Source organism: Macrotis lagotis, chromosome X (genome assembly GCF_037893015.1).
Source record: "Macrotis lagotis isolate mMagLag1 chromosome X, bilby.v1.9.chrom.fasta, whole genome shotgun sequence".
Classification (NCBI taxonomy): Eukaryota; Metazoa; Chordata; class Mammalia; order Peramelemorphia; family Peramelidae; genus Macrotis; species Macrotis lagotis.
The window spans coordinates 636,942,430-636,957,919 of NC_133666.1; the positions used below are offsets into that span (position 1 = coordinate 636,942,430).

Below are 15,490 nucleotides of genomic sequence, written 5' to 3' on the forward strand. Positions count from 1 at the left end.
CTAGGAAAAGAAGGCAGAAGTTCTCTTCTCAAGAAGTGGGGGTTAGCCCGGGCCTAGCTTCCCCACTCCTTCTGATCCCCATTGGAAGGTTGATTGATTAAAAGGAAAGAGCGAGAGAAAATCGAGAGTGTATTAGATAAACAGAGTAGAAAAGTTGGTTTATATAATCACGGGTACAGTTTGTACTCAACTCTGCACGGATTAAGAGTTGGCATTCAGGAGAGATCATTTCACAGGCTGTGGCTGGGCGGAGCAGGGAGGGCTCCGCTTCCCTCCCCCTCCGCCAACCTAGCCAGCTGGCTCTCCTTGCCACCTTGCTCTCAGAACCCCATTCCCTTGCCTCCAGGTCTACCCTCCACCCCAAACCCATGGGCTTCTCTATCAGCCAGGGCACTTTCCTGCCAGTGCCAGTGCCTCTCGGGGCTACACCCTTGCAGGCCACTTTGGCAGAAGTCTTACCCTTTCACAGGGGATCAGGAAGCCACATGCCCAACACCCCCTCCACCTTAGAGCAGGGTTCCATGTCTGTTTTCTCTAGGTCAGAGGTAGGGAGAAGGGCTTCCCCTCACTTCTTCCCGACCTCCCAGGCAGCAAGGGAAGCCTAATGATAGGTTATCCGGTGCTTGGAGATCCCCAGAAAAGAAGGCCAAGCAGAGCCTGGCCCTGCTGGCCAGGGTGACTCAGAAGTCCTGGAAGTGTCCCCAGGCAAAATCCGAGTTCAAACCTCCTGCCAGGCTGCCTGGAGAGTTCAATGGACCAAGCTGGAGAACCACAAGAGGAAGAAGAAGCACTGAGTATTAGGATGGGACTGATCCTTATTACATAGAATGACCAGGCTGGAAAGACCCTTAGAAGGTAGAATATAGAATGTTCAGGTTGGGAGAGACCTTAGAACAAAGAATAGAATCTCAGAGCTAAAAGAACACAGAATATAGAACATAAAACATTAGAAGAGACCTTTGCACCTAAAATACAGAATGTCAAGAGTAGGGGGCACCCTTAGAATACAGCATGTTTGGGTCACCTAATGCAATCTTAACTTTTATTTAAAACCTTTAGCACGGACTCCTCAGAATCATGTTGTCCAATGTATAGACTTACAAAAAGAAACTAATTATATTGAAATATGATGATCAAAACAATTTAAAAAATGATTGCCTCCCAGAAATACATCCATTTGACCTAGCCCTCTACAGATGTGAAGTGCCTTGTCCAAAGTCATAGTGAATGAGGGACAAGGCTGCTACTAGCCCCCAAATCGCTTGACTCTCAAGCCAATGCACTTTTGACTACATCTTGATTTCAAGCCCTGGGCTCAGTCCCTGGGCTGCTCAGAAAGGAGAGGCAGTGCCTATGGCGAAGAACAGAGGGATGTGTGTTGGCGGGAAATGGCCATGAGAGGTTGGCGCAGCTGTTGTTGAGGCGGTGCCCTTGCCCAGGAGAGAAGCAATGGTGGGGGGAGGTGTGGAACTTTGGCCTCCTTGATTGCCAAGTTGGCGCTTGCCCCTGCCTGAGGACATGGTGGTGTAACTGGGCAGGGCCCTACATGCTACTGGGACGCTGTGGCAGATACCTGCAGGATGGGCACCAGGTGGGGCCTCCCAGAGAGCAAAGGAGTGAGTCTAGAGTGTGCCTCCTAGGCACAATCCTGTTTCCAGGGCGGGAAGCAGAGATGGGCACATTTTGGGCAATGCCAGTTGGTTGGCATAACAAGAGCTGGGGAGGAGGTGCTAAGAATAGGCTGATAGCCCTGGGAAGGAGAAGAGAGGAGGGGAGGGAGAAGGGGCCATTGGGTTAAAGGGGCTGCAGCCTGGACCTGTGAAGAGGAAGGCATTGAGGGAGCAGGAGGGGAGATGGAGGTGGGGGTGGGGTGGGTAGGATGGAGGAGGTGGCTCAGTCAGGAGGATGAGTTATTTTTTCCTGTCATGGCTCATCCAACTCCGGTATATGGGGGAAAGTTCAGGGCCCCAGCCGCCAGAAGAGTATAAACATCACCACTGGATTCCCAGGTCCACAGTAGTGCTGCCCTGGGCCTGGCCACTGGACCGTGGGTGCTGACTGCCACCTGCTGGTTTCCCATAACCCTGGGCCCACCTCCTGAGATAAAATGAAATTGGGAAATCTTTCCTGATGCCAGATGGCGCCTTGGTCTGGGCCATGGACTGAGGCTCTGAACCCACTTGTTATACCCATAGAATAAACTAGGCAAGGGAGTATGGATAGCTCACCCCTTCACCTAGAGACACATAAAATAAGAATACAAATTTATGTGGTACTGAATCACTTATAAAGCTCCTTTCTTACAACAACCCCAAGAGGAGGGTAGTACCAATAGGATGATGTCCATTTTAATGAGGACACTGAGTCCCAGACAGATGATTTCCCCCCCCCCTTTATTTCAAAAAGTTAATATCAAAATCATGGTTTGAGCGAGTCTACTGACTCCCAGCCCAGTGGTCTTCCAGTTACATTGTGCTATATTGCAATGTCATTTTGGTCTCTTTGATAACAAAGGACAAGAACCAACCAACCAACTGGCTGTAGTATACTACACTAATAAGGTTGTAAGAGGGATTAGCCTTGGTTCAGAAGGCAAAACACTTGCTAGGGAATGGTGAGAGAAGAGGCTGGGAAGAGAGGCAGACTGCACTCTTGTTGGGTTATGGATATCCCATTCTGTCCTTGTTTCAGTTTTGCATTTGTCCCTGTTGAATTTCATTTGATTGCATTTATAGAGAAGAGAAACCAAGTGGTCATTCTGGGGCACCTAATTTTAGACGAATAGGTTAAAACAAAGTAACGAGGACAGAGAAATGTCAGAGGCATAGTTATGTATAAGCAACACTTTTCATTGGTGTATACATCCAGGAAATTTTGTCAGGTCTTTTTTCTAGGTATATGTTTCTTGACTTATAATGACATGCTTTTTATTCATCAAGCAAACTGAAGAGAAGGTAGCTAGTTGGCTCAGTGGACATAGAGATGAGACTGGAGTTCAAATCTGGACCCGGACATTTACTAGCTGTGTCACCCTGAGTAAGTTATTTGTCTTCTGTTTGTCTTAATTCACTGGAGCAAGAAATAGCAAATACTACAATAGTTTTGCCAAGAAAACCCCATGGACAATATGGTCTTTAGGGTCATGAAGCATTGGATATAACCAAATGACTGAACAATAATAAAAACTAAAGAGAAGAAAATTTAAGAAAATTTAAGTTAAAAATTAACTAAACAAGGGGTAGCTAGGTGGCACAGTGGATAGAGCACCAGCCCTGGAGTCAGGAGGACCCGAGTTCAAATGTGACCTCGGACATTTAATAATTGCCTAGCTGTTAACAAATTTATAGTGAAGTTGGGCAAGTCACCCTTAACCCCATTGCCTTAAATAATTAAAAAAATTAACTAAACCTTATTTTAAAAATATAAATTTAAAAAATAAGATCTGGGGTGGCTAGGTGGCATGGTGGATAAAGCACCAGCCCTGGAGTCAGGAGTACCTGGGTTCAAATCTGGCCTCAGACACTTAATAATTGCCTAGCTGTGTGGCCTTGGGCAAGCCACTTAACCCCATTTGCCTTGCAAAAAAAAAAACCCTAAAAAAATAAGATCCAAAAAACATTTTTTTTTTTTGGTAAGGAGGCATTAGGGTGTGTTTGGGTATACTTGTTCACACCCTGTTCACACACTTATGATAGATATTATTGAGCTTTTATTAGTTGGATGCCATGATTGGAATATAGCTATGAATGGATATAACACTCAAAGCAAAAAAAAAGATAATAGATCAGTGAAATTACATTCTATATTGAGAAAATATACCCATGAAGGCAATCTAGAAACTGGAGAAGGAAAGCAAGATAGAGAACATTTGGGTGAGGATGAATGGAGGGAGAAATACAAGAGATATTGTCCCAGAGATTTCCTTGACAGAATGAAATACATGACATCAGGAAACAGATTTCAAATCTGGCAAGGAGGTATGTTCTATTGAGATGGGAACTTCAATTATCTAAACAGCTTCAGGAACTTTCTGTGCCAAAAGTGGAGCAGCTGGTGAATTCTTAACTTGTTTTTAATGATCATTTCACTCTTTAAAAGTTATAAACAATGGAGGGAGCTGTTAATTCTGGAAATGATTCTCACCAACAAAGCCACTCATGCCTGTTACCTTCACCATCCTTCTCTACTCCTACATCTAGTCTTTTGAAAACTCTTAGAGGAAGTCATTCAAATGGACTAACCTGCTTCACTAGAAATTTGTTAACTAATCTCATCTGCACCTCCACTGCTCTTTGACTATTTTATTTTTTCCTTTGTTTTTATTCTATTCTGTTACTCCCCCCCCAACAATTTCTCCAAATCTCCTCTTCTCTCTTCAAACCTCCTCCAACTGCCTCTGCTCCCTTTCTCTCAGCAGGAGACTTCAGCTCCTACTTTACTGATAAAATGAAGTCCCTCTTTGCTCCATCTCATAATACAAACATGCTCATCACTCCTTATTTGATCATCTGTGAAAGTGCAAGCTTTTTCTCCTAATCAAGTCCAACCATAGCTTTTTCCTTGACCCTATCCTCTCCTGTCCCCTCTAGGTACTTGGTCTTTTGATAAATCCTTTTTATTCTGGTTGTTAGTCTCTCCATTCCTCACTACTGACAAATATACCAGGTCTCTCCATCCTTAAAAAAAAATTCATCATTGGATTGTGTCATCTCCTTAAGCTATCATTTCATACTTTTACTTCTTTTCTCAACCAAATTTCTAGAGGTCATCATTACTACTTTTCTTCCCCCTAACTTCTTAGTCCCTTGCAATTTGTCTTCTGATCTCTCCAAAGTTACCAAATGACCGATGAATCTAATGACTTCCTCCCACCTTCATCTTTTAAAGACAAATCTCTGAAACATTTGACATTGCTGACCATCCACTTCTCCTGTGTGGTCTGTTTCTCTTAGGTTTTCACAATACTACTTTCTCCTGGTTCTCCTCCTGCCTGCCTGACTGACCAGGCTTTCTCATTCTCCTTTTCTGGATTATCATCCATGTTTCATCCATTAATTTTGAGCATCCCTTAAACTTCTTGCTCTGGGACCTCTCCTCTCATTCCTCTTGCTGATCTTATCAATTCACATAATAATCATCTCTATGCAGGTGACTTTATCATAACACCCCTAGTAACTCTTTTTAAGCTATAGTTCCAATTCACCAACTCCCAATGGAAGTCCTGTCTTGTTAAGTCCAAAAGAGGGCTCATTATTTTTCTAATCCCTGCCCCCCCCAAACCCACTGGTCCTTTACATTTTCACATTTCTTTTGAGAGTACCATCATTTTCCTAGTCATCACATTCAGAATTTCAACATGACAGAATATTTGTACATCACCTTGCAACATTCAAAGAACAATATAAGTACTAGTTATTATCGTCATCTTCAACTCTTCTTCTCTTTTACCCTTGACATATAACCAATTAGTTACCAAGTTTTGTTGGTTCTATGTGCACATTTCCTATCATTTCCTTCTTTCCACCCACATGAACACCACTCTTTAATAGACCTTTCTCACTTTTCTGGACTGTTTTAACAATCTCCTCATTGCATTCCTGGCTACTAACTTCTCCCTTCTCCAGTTTATTCTGCATTTAATTACTAAAATAGTTTTCCCAAAACACAGGTCTGACCATGTTATTCCCCTCCTGAAAAATATGTAGTGACTCTAGGTGGTGTAATGGATAAAGCACGGGCCCTGGAGTCAGAAGTACCTGGGTTCAAATCTGGTCTCAGACACTTAATAATTACCTAGCTGTGTGGCCTTGGGCAAGCCACTTAACCCCGTTTGCCTTGCAAAAACCTAAAACAAATATATATATATATAGTGACTTTCTCTTGCCAATGGGATAAAATGCAGTTTTCTGTGTAAGTAAAAGACTTCAATACTGTCTGGCTTTAGTTTACTTTGCCAGTCTTATTTCACTCTCCTTTTCAAATGCAAGATATTTCAACCAAACTGGCCTGTTGTGTTGTTTTCTGTGTCCCACTTGTCCCTTCACATAGCTGTTCCCTCTGCTTGGGAAGCGCTGTTTTCTTTCATCTATATCTTAGAATCCTTGACTTCCTTCAATGCTCATCTTCCAAAACCATTGTCAGTGCTTCGACTCTTTTTTAGATTATCATGCATACATTTATCTGTCTACATGCTATATCATATGAGACCCTTGAGGACAATGACTCTTTTTCATTTTTTTTTTGCCATTGTGTCCCCAGTACTTAAGGCAGTCCCTTTTACTGTAGTAGAAGCTTGATGGATTGGATTAGAGCTAGCTACTGTTGATGAAAACCTTGGGGAGAAATGATCATTCTAGCTTAGCATTTGTGCTAGATAGAAGATAACTCTCAGGTTGTGTACCCTTGATGGGGGGGGGGGAGTATTTAAAATAATTAATTTTATCTAGAGGGAAAGATCAAAGAAAAAATATGATGACTGATCAAGATAAATGGAATGATAACAGACCACAGAGGGAAGGCCAAGTTACTCAGCTCTAATTTTGCTTGTTTTCTCTTGCCAGGAGAATACTCTTTGGACTGAAAAGGAATGAACAAAAATGATTAATAAGGAGTTGATATCCAAGATAAATAGGAAGATGACTAAAATAGTACTCAGTTGTCTTTGACAGATGCAAGTCCCCTGGCTCAGATGAAGTACCTCTCAGGAAACTGAATGTTCATTCAGATGTACTTGATTAAGCTACTGTTACAGATCTTTGAAGGATGTAGAAATGAGGGACAGGTACTAGAGGATTGGAAAGGCACAGATATTATCCAATTTTTTTTAAAGAATAGAATGGCTCTAGGTTAGCAAACCTGACATTGATTCCTGATCATATTTTAGAAAGTATTATCAAAGGGATGGCTAGGAAGCAGTCCCTACAAAATACCAGAATTGAGAACAAGTTATGTCCAACTAACTTCATTTCTTTCTTGTTTTTATAATGTTATTAAACTGGTAGTTCAGAGGAATATTCTTATCCTGGTTCTCTTGTGGACAAGATGGTGGAAAAATAGGTTAAAGAACGACACTAGTAGCTAGATTTGAAATTGGTTGAATTACCTGGTCATAGGATCAAGGTACTCCAGGTCAAAGGGACCTTAGAGATCATCTTGTCAGTCCAACCTCTTCTTTCTGAGGGTGAGGAAACTTAGGCCCAGGGATACTGTGACTTGCCCCAGCCCACAAAGATAATTTGGAACCTAGACCCAATGACTCCAGAGCAAGGAGCTCTTTCCATTGTACTCTGCTGACTTGAAGTGTAGCCACTAATCGTTCATTGTCAACTTAGAAGTAGATTTCCAGTGGATCTGTGCTTGATCTTGTGCTGTTTAATATTTTTTTTCAAGGCAAATGGGGTTAAGTGGCTTGCCCAAGGCCACACAGCTAGGTAATTATTAAGTGTCTGAGGCCAGATTTGAACTTAGATACTCCTGACTCCAGGACTGGTGCTCTATCCACTGCGCTACCTAGCCGCCCCTGTTTAATATTTTTTTTTATCAATGACTTGAGAAATCAATCAATCAACCATCATTTATTAAGCACTATCCTAGATCCTGGGGATACAAATCCAAGAAGAAAATTCTCCTTCCTCTCAAGGAGTTTACATTCTAATGGAAACAAAAAGGTAGCTAAATAAAATGACTAAAAGGCTGATGGTTAAGGAAAGAGGGAGATAATAACAGGTGGAAGTGGGGTTAATGCAAGGCTTCATGTAAAAGATGTTGGAAAAAATGAGGAATGCTATGAGACTTAGATAAGGAGGTAATATATTCTACCTATGGGAGATAGTCAGTTCAATAATGGGAGCTAGAATGCTCTCTGTGAGGGACAAAGAGAAAACAAGTTTGACTTTATCTCAGAGGACAGGTGGGGAATGATTGTTCAGTATGGCTGAAAAGAGATTTCAGAGCCAGGTTTTGTAGAATTTTAAAAAGTTAAACAGAGAAGTTTGTGTTTTATCCTAGAAATAACAGAGAACCACTGAAGTTGAATAAGTAAGAGAGTCACATAGATGAACCAACACTTGAAGAGGGTTATTTTGGCAGAAGTGTGAAGACTGGATTAGAGTGGGGAAAGACTTGAAGGAGACCAATTAGGAGGTTCTTGCAATAATTTAAGCAAATGATAAATGAGAGTCTGAACTAAAATGGTGGCTGCATCAATTCAAAGAGAAGAACTGATGCTAGAAATGTTGTAAAAGTAGAAGCAGCAAGATTAAGCCACTGATTAGATAAATGAAGTGAGGAGGAAAGAGGAGTTAAAGATAATACTATGGTTATGAGCTTAAGAACCTGGAAAAAGGGTAGTGCCTTTGACAGAAATAGACACATTTGGAAGAGGGATGGACTTTTGGAGAAATAAATTTTTTTTTATCATGTTGAGTTTGGGATGTCTGTAGAACACCCAATTTGAAATATCCAATAGGCAATTAGTGATCCAGGACTGAAATTCAGGGGAGAGATTGGGCTCATATGTATGTTTATATGTGTATATGAACAAATACACACATATACATCTATACTGTGAGTCAGCTGAATAGACTTGTTCATTAAAGCAGTGGGAGCTCATGAGGTCAACAAAAGAGAGTGTAACAAAAGAAGAAGGCAGGGAACACCTACAGTGAAGGGGAGGAACTGGTTAATGAGCCTGCAATGCAGATTGAGGGTTATCATGCAAGTCAGAGGAGAGTCCGGAGAGAGTAGTGTCATGAAATCTTAGAGAGTGTAGGAAACTGTGTCAACTAGAATAGAGAGGTCAAGTGGATGAGGGCTGAGAAAAGATGATCAGATTCTGGAATTAGAACACTGGTCATTTTGGAGAGCTCAGTTTTTTGTTTTTGTTTTTTTGCAAGGCAGTGGGGGTTAAGTGACTTGCCCAAGGCAATCTAGGTAATTATTAAGTGTCTGAGATCAGATTTGAACTCAGGTACTCCTGAGTCCAGGGCTGGTGCTCTATCCCCTTCGCCACCTAGCCACCCTAGGAGAGCTCAGTTTTAGTGAAGGTATGAGTCTGCCAAGTATTGAGGACTGAAGTGAGAAGAGAAGACGAGAAGGCAATGAGTCTAGATAACTTTTTTCCTAGGAGTTTGGCAGAGAAAGAGGGAGAGATGTAGATTAGGATGAGGAGATGGTAGAGACTAAGGAAGGGGTTTTTTTGTTTGTTTTCTTTTTTAGGATGGGGGAAATATAGGCATTTTGAAGATCTAGAAAAAGAATCAATAGATGGAAAAATGTTGAAGGTCAAGGGAACTATTAAAGATGACATTTGCTAGAGAAGGGAAGGTTAGCAAATGTATGAATTGGATTTAGCAAGGAGAAGGGCCTGAGGGAAAAAGGAGGAGAAGAGGAAACCATTTCAAATGTTCTCAAAAAGTCATAAAAGGCATGGTCCTCAACTGGGGAAGAGGAGAAAAGGTTGATGTGGTAGATTTAAGGAGAAGTACTCTGGGAATAACTTCTGCAGAAAGTCCAAAAAAAAGATTGTGAGGGTCCATTTGATATAATATAGGTTCATAGTGTACCCATCAGTTAGGTTGAATGATTTACTCCAGGTCTTATCAGCAGCACATCGGAAGGAATAGAGGAGGTGGATGATGGGTGTAATCAGAATGGAGTTTCATAAACAATGAAAAAGCATAGTAGGCATATTCAGCAAATTTGCAGATGATATGAAGCTGGGAGAGATGCCTAGCACACCAAATGAATACAACAGGAATCAAAGAAGTCTCAATAGATTAGACCATTATCTAATAAAGATAGGGGGTTCATCTGGATTCAAAAAATCAGTTTCACAATTAAAAGATGGGAGTAGTGTAGCTAGATAGTAGTCCCTCTAAAAATAATATGGACATTTGAATGGGCTATAAGCTCAATTTAAATAAACAGTGTGAGATGGCAGTTAATAAAACTAAAGTACTCATACTCTACAATGAGAAGCTTAGTGTTCAGAATTAAGGAAGCAGTAGTATTCCTGGAGTCTGTGCTTGTCTCACTATATTGGGAGTGCTACACTCAGTTCTAGACATTGGTAAACCAGAGAGAATTCAGAGAAGGGCAACCATGATGGCAAGGGCCTTGAGTTCATTGAAGGAGATCAATGAGCAAGATGGCAGTCCTTTAGTCTAGGGAAGAGAAGACTCAGGCAATGGGCTACCTGAGGAAGCCTTCCCACAGGAGGTCTTCAAGTAAAGGATGAATGGCCACTAGCCAACTATGCTGTACAGGGAATTCCTATTCAAGTGATACAGGATTGGGCTGGAAAGCCTTTGAGGTCCCTTTCAACTCAATTCTGAATTTGGTGATTCTGCTATTTCAAAAAGTTCAGAGAAAAAATGGAAAAGATTGCAAGGCCTCAATTTCTACAGGGGAAGTCAGCCCCACAGAATGAGAAGACCTCAGAAATGAAATTCTGAAGGTTCAAACAGAAATATTTATGTTGAGGAAGAAAGAGGAATGCTATTTGAAAGAATGTCCTGTCCTTCCTGACATCAGGAAGACCTGGGCTCAAAACACTTACCAGCCCTATAATCTTAGATAAATCAACTTCTATCTGCTTTAGTTTCTATCACCAGCAAAACCTAATTTCCAGTGTTGGGAGGATAAAGTGAAATAATATATGTAAAATACTTAGTGAACATTAAAGCACTATATAATTGCTATTTATGATGATGATGATAATATACACAAAACCATTAGCAATGTATATAATAATATACCAGTAAGAGCAGGTAAGAGGATGAAAATAAAAAAGGAGCACATAAATCCTATAAAATTAGTGCTAGTACTACTAAAGTTCAGAATGAGTTGAAGCCAGTAATGAATGGTAAGAATACCAAAGAAAGCCTCTTTATTAATATTAGAGGCAAGAGGAAAATCAAAGAAAGAACAGAATTGCTCCAAGACATGGGTGGGATAAAGGTACTGGAGGTGAAGAGAAGGTAGAACAACTCAACTTTTTTTTTTAAATATCTATTTTGTCTGCCAAAAAGAATGATCTCTCATCTGGAAAAATCAGAACAATAATGGCCATTAGGAAGTTAGTTAATATCCAAGATAAGTAAGGAGATAGTAGAAAAGAACTTAACTAGCTTTGATTAATTCATATCACATGGCACAGATGAACTACCAGCCCAGGATACAGAAGGAAAAAATACATATGTGTGCTATGCTGATGTCAGTGATCTCTGAAAAATTATGTGAGAAAACATTGCTGGAGGGGTTGTGGGAAAACAGGCACATTTAAAATGGAACTGTGAATTGTATCAACTATTCTGGAAAACAATTTGGAATTATCAAAAAATTTTACTAAATCATTCATTTCTTTTGACCCAGAGATTTTGCAACTAGGGCTATATTCCAATGAGGCTACTGCCAGCAAGGAAAGATTTATATAAATAAAAATGTTCATGGCAGCATTCTTTACAATAATAAAAAGCTGGAAGCAAAATAGGTACCCCCTGATCGGGGAATGACTCAACAAATTATATTAAATGAAAGTAATGGAATATTGCTTCATTATAAGGAATGATGAATATGAAGAATTCAAAGAAACATGGGAATACCTGCATGAAGTGATGCGGAACAAGAAAGCAAAGCCAAAAGAGGATTATATGCAACAATTGCAACAATGGAAATAAAGTCAACATGATGAATCTACAACATTCTGGTCAAATACAATAGTTATTGTTAGTACTGTACTGCCAAAATGAAAGGACACATTGCTTGTTTCTGTTAATAATTGATAATCTGTTTTGTTTTATCTTTTGTAGAGGAGTTTGTTTTGTGTGTATGTGTGTTTGTTGGGAAAAATCTGTTATGCCAAAACCAAAAATTCATCCCCCCCCAAATGTTTTTTTTAAGTATAAAAAATAAGAGAAGTGCTTGAGAAAAGGGACTATCTTGTCCCAACCATATGTTAGTGATCTTGACCTTGATTTCTGGCAAAATACCACTACTGGATCTATACTCTGAAGAGATCATGCAAAAGAGTAAAAACATCACTTGTACAAAAATATTCATAGCAGCCCAGTTTGTGGTAGCAAAGAATTGGAAATCAAGTGAATGCCCATCAATGGGAGGAATGGCTGAACAAACTGTGGTATATGTTATGTGATGGAACACTATTGTTCTATTAGAAACCAAGAGGGATGGGATTTCAGAGAAGCCTGGAAGGATTTGAGTGAACTGATGATGAGGGAGATGAGCAGAAACAGAACATTGTACACCCTAACAGCAACATGGGGGGTGATGATCAATTTTATTGAACTTTCTCATTCCATCAATGCAATAATCAGGGACAATTTTAGAGCACCTTTGAATACCATCTGTACCCAGAAAAAGAACTATGGAGTTTAAACAAAGTCCATAGTCTATTACCTTCAAGTTTTAAAATTAAAAAATAATGTCTTATATACTACATACTTTTGCTATCTCTAATATTTTTTTTTCTCCTCAAGGGTATGATTTCTCTCCCAACACATTCAATTTCCATAAAAGTATAGCATGGAAACAATGTAAAGATCACCAGACTGCCTTCTGTGGGGGGGATGGGGGAGGGAAGGGAGAGTGGAGGAAAGACTGCATAATTCAGAACCTTACAGAATGATGGGTAGAAACTACTATTGTATATAATTGGAAAACAAAGTATTAATTTAAATAATAAAAATAAAATACCCCCCACATTCTAGAATATATGACTAAAGGGAAAATTTGAAAATGTTTAGAAAAGGGAAACTGTTCCCCAAGAATCATTATGGCTTAATCAAGAATGGGTGATGATGGGCACTTTTTTTTTGACAAGGTTGTTAGTCTTTGGATTGGAAAAGAAGTAGAGAAATAAAGTTTTTTGTAGATTTTATGAGGCAATTGACAAGGTTCTATCCTTTGGGGTTAAGATGGAGAGAATGTGGGTTAGGCAATATTACAGTTATATTTAGAACTGTTACTGATTTGATTTCAATTTGAAGGGAAACCTCTAAGTGTTGTGCTCTGTGTCATCTCTGCTTGGCCCTGTACTGTTTAACATTTTTATCAATGACTTAAATAAAGGTACAGACAGCAGGCTGACAAGTCTGCACATGGCACAAAACTAGGAGGAAAGGTGAATGTGTTAGGTGAAAAAGTCAGAATCCTAAATAGTGCCAACAGGTTAAAAGAATGAACCAATCTAATTTTAAATTTGATAGGGATGAATGTAATGCCTTTCTGTTGGGTTTTGAAAAATCTATCTCACAAGTATGAAATGATAGAGCTTTGACTACACAACACTTCATGGGAGGCAGATAGGTATGGTAAAAAGAAAACTGGTTCAAACCCCAACTCTGCCACAAAGTACCTGTGTGACCTTGGACAAGTTACTTCATCTCTTGGGGCTTCAGTTTCCTTATCTGAAAATTGGGAGTATTGGACCATAGAATCTTTTAGGCCTCTTCTAACTCTAAATTCAGGTTAGAGTATTGTGATCAGTTCTGGGCACCATATTTTAGGCAGGACATTTACTTATTTATTGATATGGTATTTTCCCCAATTATATGTAAAGATGTTTTTCAGAATTCATCCTTTTGCAAGTGGAGGGAAATCCACATTTTTCTACTCCCTTCTCTCAACCCTCCCCATGACATCAAGCACTATGATAGGTTGTACAATCATATATAAAATATTTCCATATTAGTCATGCTGTGATAGAAGAATTAGAACTAAGGGGGAAGATCATGAGAAAGAAAGAAAAAATAAAAGAAGTTTTAAAAAAGTAAACATAGTATTTTTTTTTTTGCATAAGCAGGACATTTATAAGAGGATAAGGGCAATGAGGAGGATAAAGGTTTTTTTTTTTAGGTTTTTGCAAGGCAAATGGGATTAAGTGGCTTGCCCAAGGCCACACAGCTAGGTAATTATTAAATGTCTGAGACCAGATTTGAACCCAGGTACTCCTGATTCCAGGGCCGGTGCTTTATCCACTGCACCACCTAGCTGCCCCATTAAAGTCGATAAAGGGTTTTGAGATGGAATCTGACATCTAAGAATGCACTGAAGAAATGGGGAATAATAATTAGCTTGAGAAAAGAAGCTCTAAGGAGCATATATAAACAACCTTCATGTATTTGAAGAACTACCACATGGAAAAGGAATTAAACTGATTCTATTGACCCTTGGAGGTGAATTAGAAGCAGTGGGTGGAAATTGTAGAGAGGCATCATTCTTCTTGATAGACAGAAAATCTCCCTAACAATTATCACTACCACAAAGTAGAAGGAAATGTTTTGGAAGAGAGCAAATTCTCCTTTCTTTGAGGTCTTCAAGCTGAAGATGAATGACCACATCAGGTATGTTGCAGGGGGACTACTCTTCAGGTGGTAGGATGGACCAGATGCCCACTGAGATCTCTTCCAATTCTAAGGTTCTTTTTCTGTTGTGTGTAAATAAGACATCTTTCTATTGAGGGGTTGACATAAGTCTTGGGCCAAAAGTCCTGTCCTGCTAAGACCCAGGATCAAATCTTACTCAGAAGGAAAGAATAGCCTTCAGTCTGACCATAGATCCTGACCTCTGGTGGAAGCAGAAGCAAAGATTTCAACCTAGCCTCTGGAGAGAAGACATTCTGGATGTCTGTGTTTCCCTCCTCTCTCCCCTTCCCCACCTCCACCCTACCAGATCAGAAGGGGCCCTGGCGAGGGTGCCACAGACAGGAGAGATCACTAGCATAGGCAAGGAAAGGAATATTTCATTAGCACTAAAGGAGATTCCTCTGGTCCTATACTGCCCTCTTTCATATCCCAGGGGTATCACTGCTCCAGTCCCTGGGCCCACCCCAATTTAAGGTCAGAGAATGTCAGAGCTGGGAGGGAGCTTGGAATTCATCTACTCCAGATGTTTTTTGTTCTAAGGATTCTAAGGTTCTTTGTTCTAAGAATGTTCTAAGACATTCTAAGGAATGTCTAAGCTTGGACATTTCATGAACTTAAAGGTCCTTCCAGCCCTAAACTTTTAAATTTAAATAAAATTATTTTTTTTAATTAAAATACTTTAAAAAAATTTAGACTGTGAAAAATGAGAAGGGAAATGACTCATGCATATGGCTTTGTCAGAATGGTCTCAGAAACAAAGTCAGGATAGAAGCTAGGTGTCCTGATTTTTAGGTCAAAACTCTGCCTCTCACCATAGTTCCTTTTTTCTGGGCCTTATAGTATCAGAAGGTTTTGAGCTGGAAAGACCTTTGAGATTCAGTTCCAACTCTCTCATTTTACAGATGGGTAAAGAGAGGAAGGAACTTGCTTGTCTAAGATCATTTCCTCATCTATAAAATAGACCAGATTCTTTCTTTTTAAAATTTTTTTGTTATTTTATTTTTTCAATTACCTGCAAAGATAGTTTTCAATATTCATCTTTCTGAGTTCCACATTTTTCTATGACTCTTCCATCTCCCCCTCCCATGACAGCAAGCAATCTGATA

At 39.8% G+C, this 15,490-nt stretch overlaps 1 long non-coding RNA gene across 1 annotated transcript; it reads left to right on the plus strand.

Moving 5' to 3' along the window:
- Positions 1–1,430: 1,430 nt before the first annotated feature.
- On the plus strand, positions 1,431–12,570 carry LOC141497376 (uncharacterized). The gene is made up of 3 exons (XR_012471317.1): positions 1,431–1,616; positions 2,940–3,036; positions 11,564–12,570. It is a non-coding gene; the product is annotated as an uncharacterized LOC141497376 (long non-coding RNA).
- Positions 12,571–15,490: the final 2,920 nt, after the last annotated feature.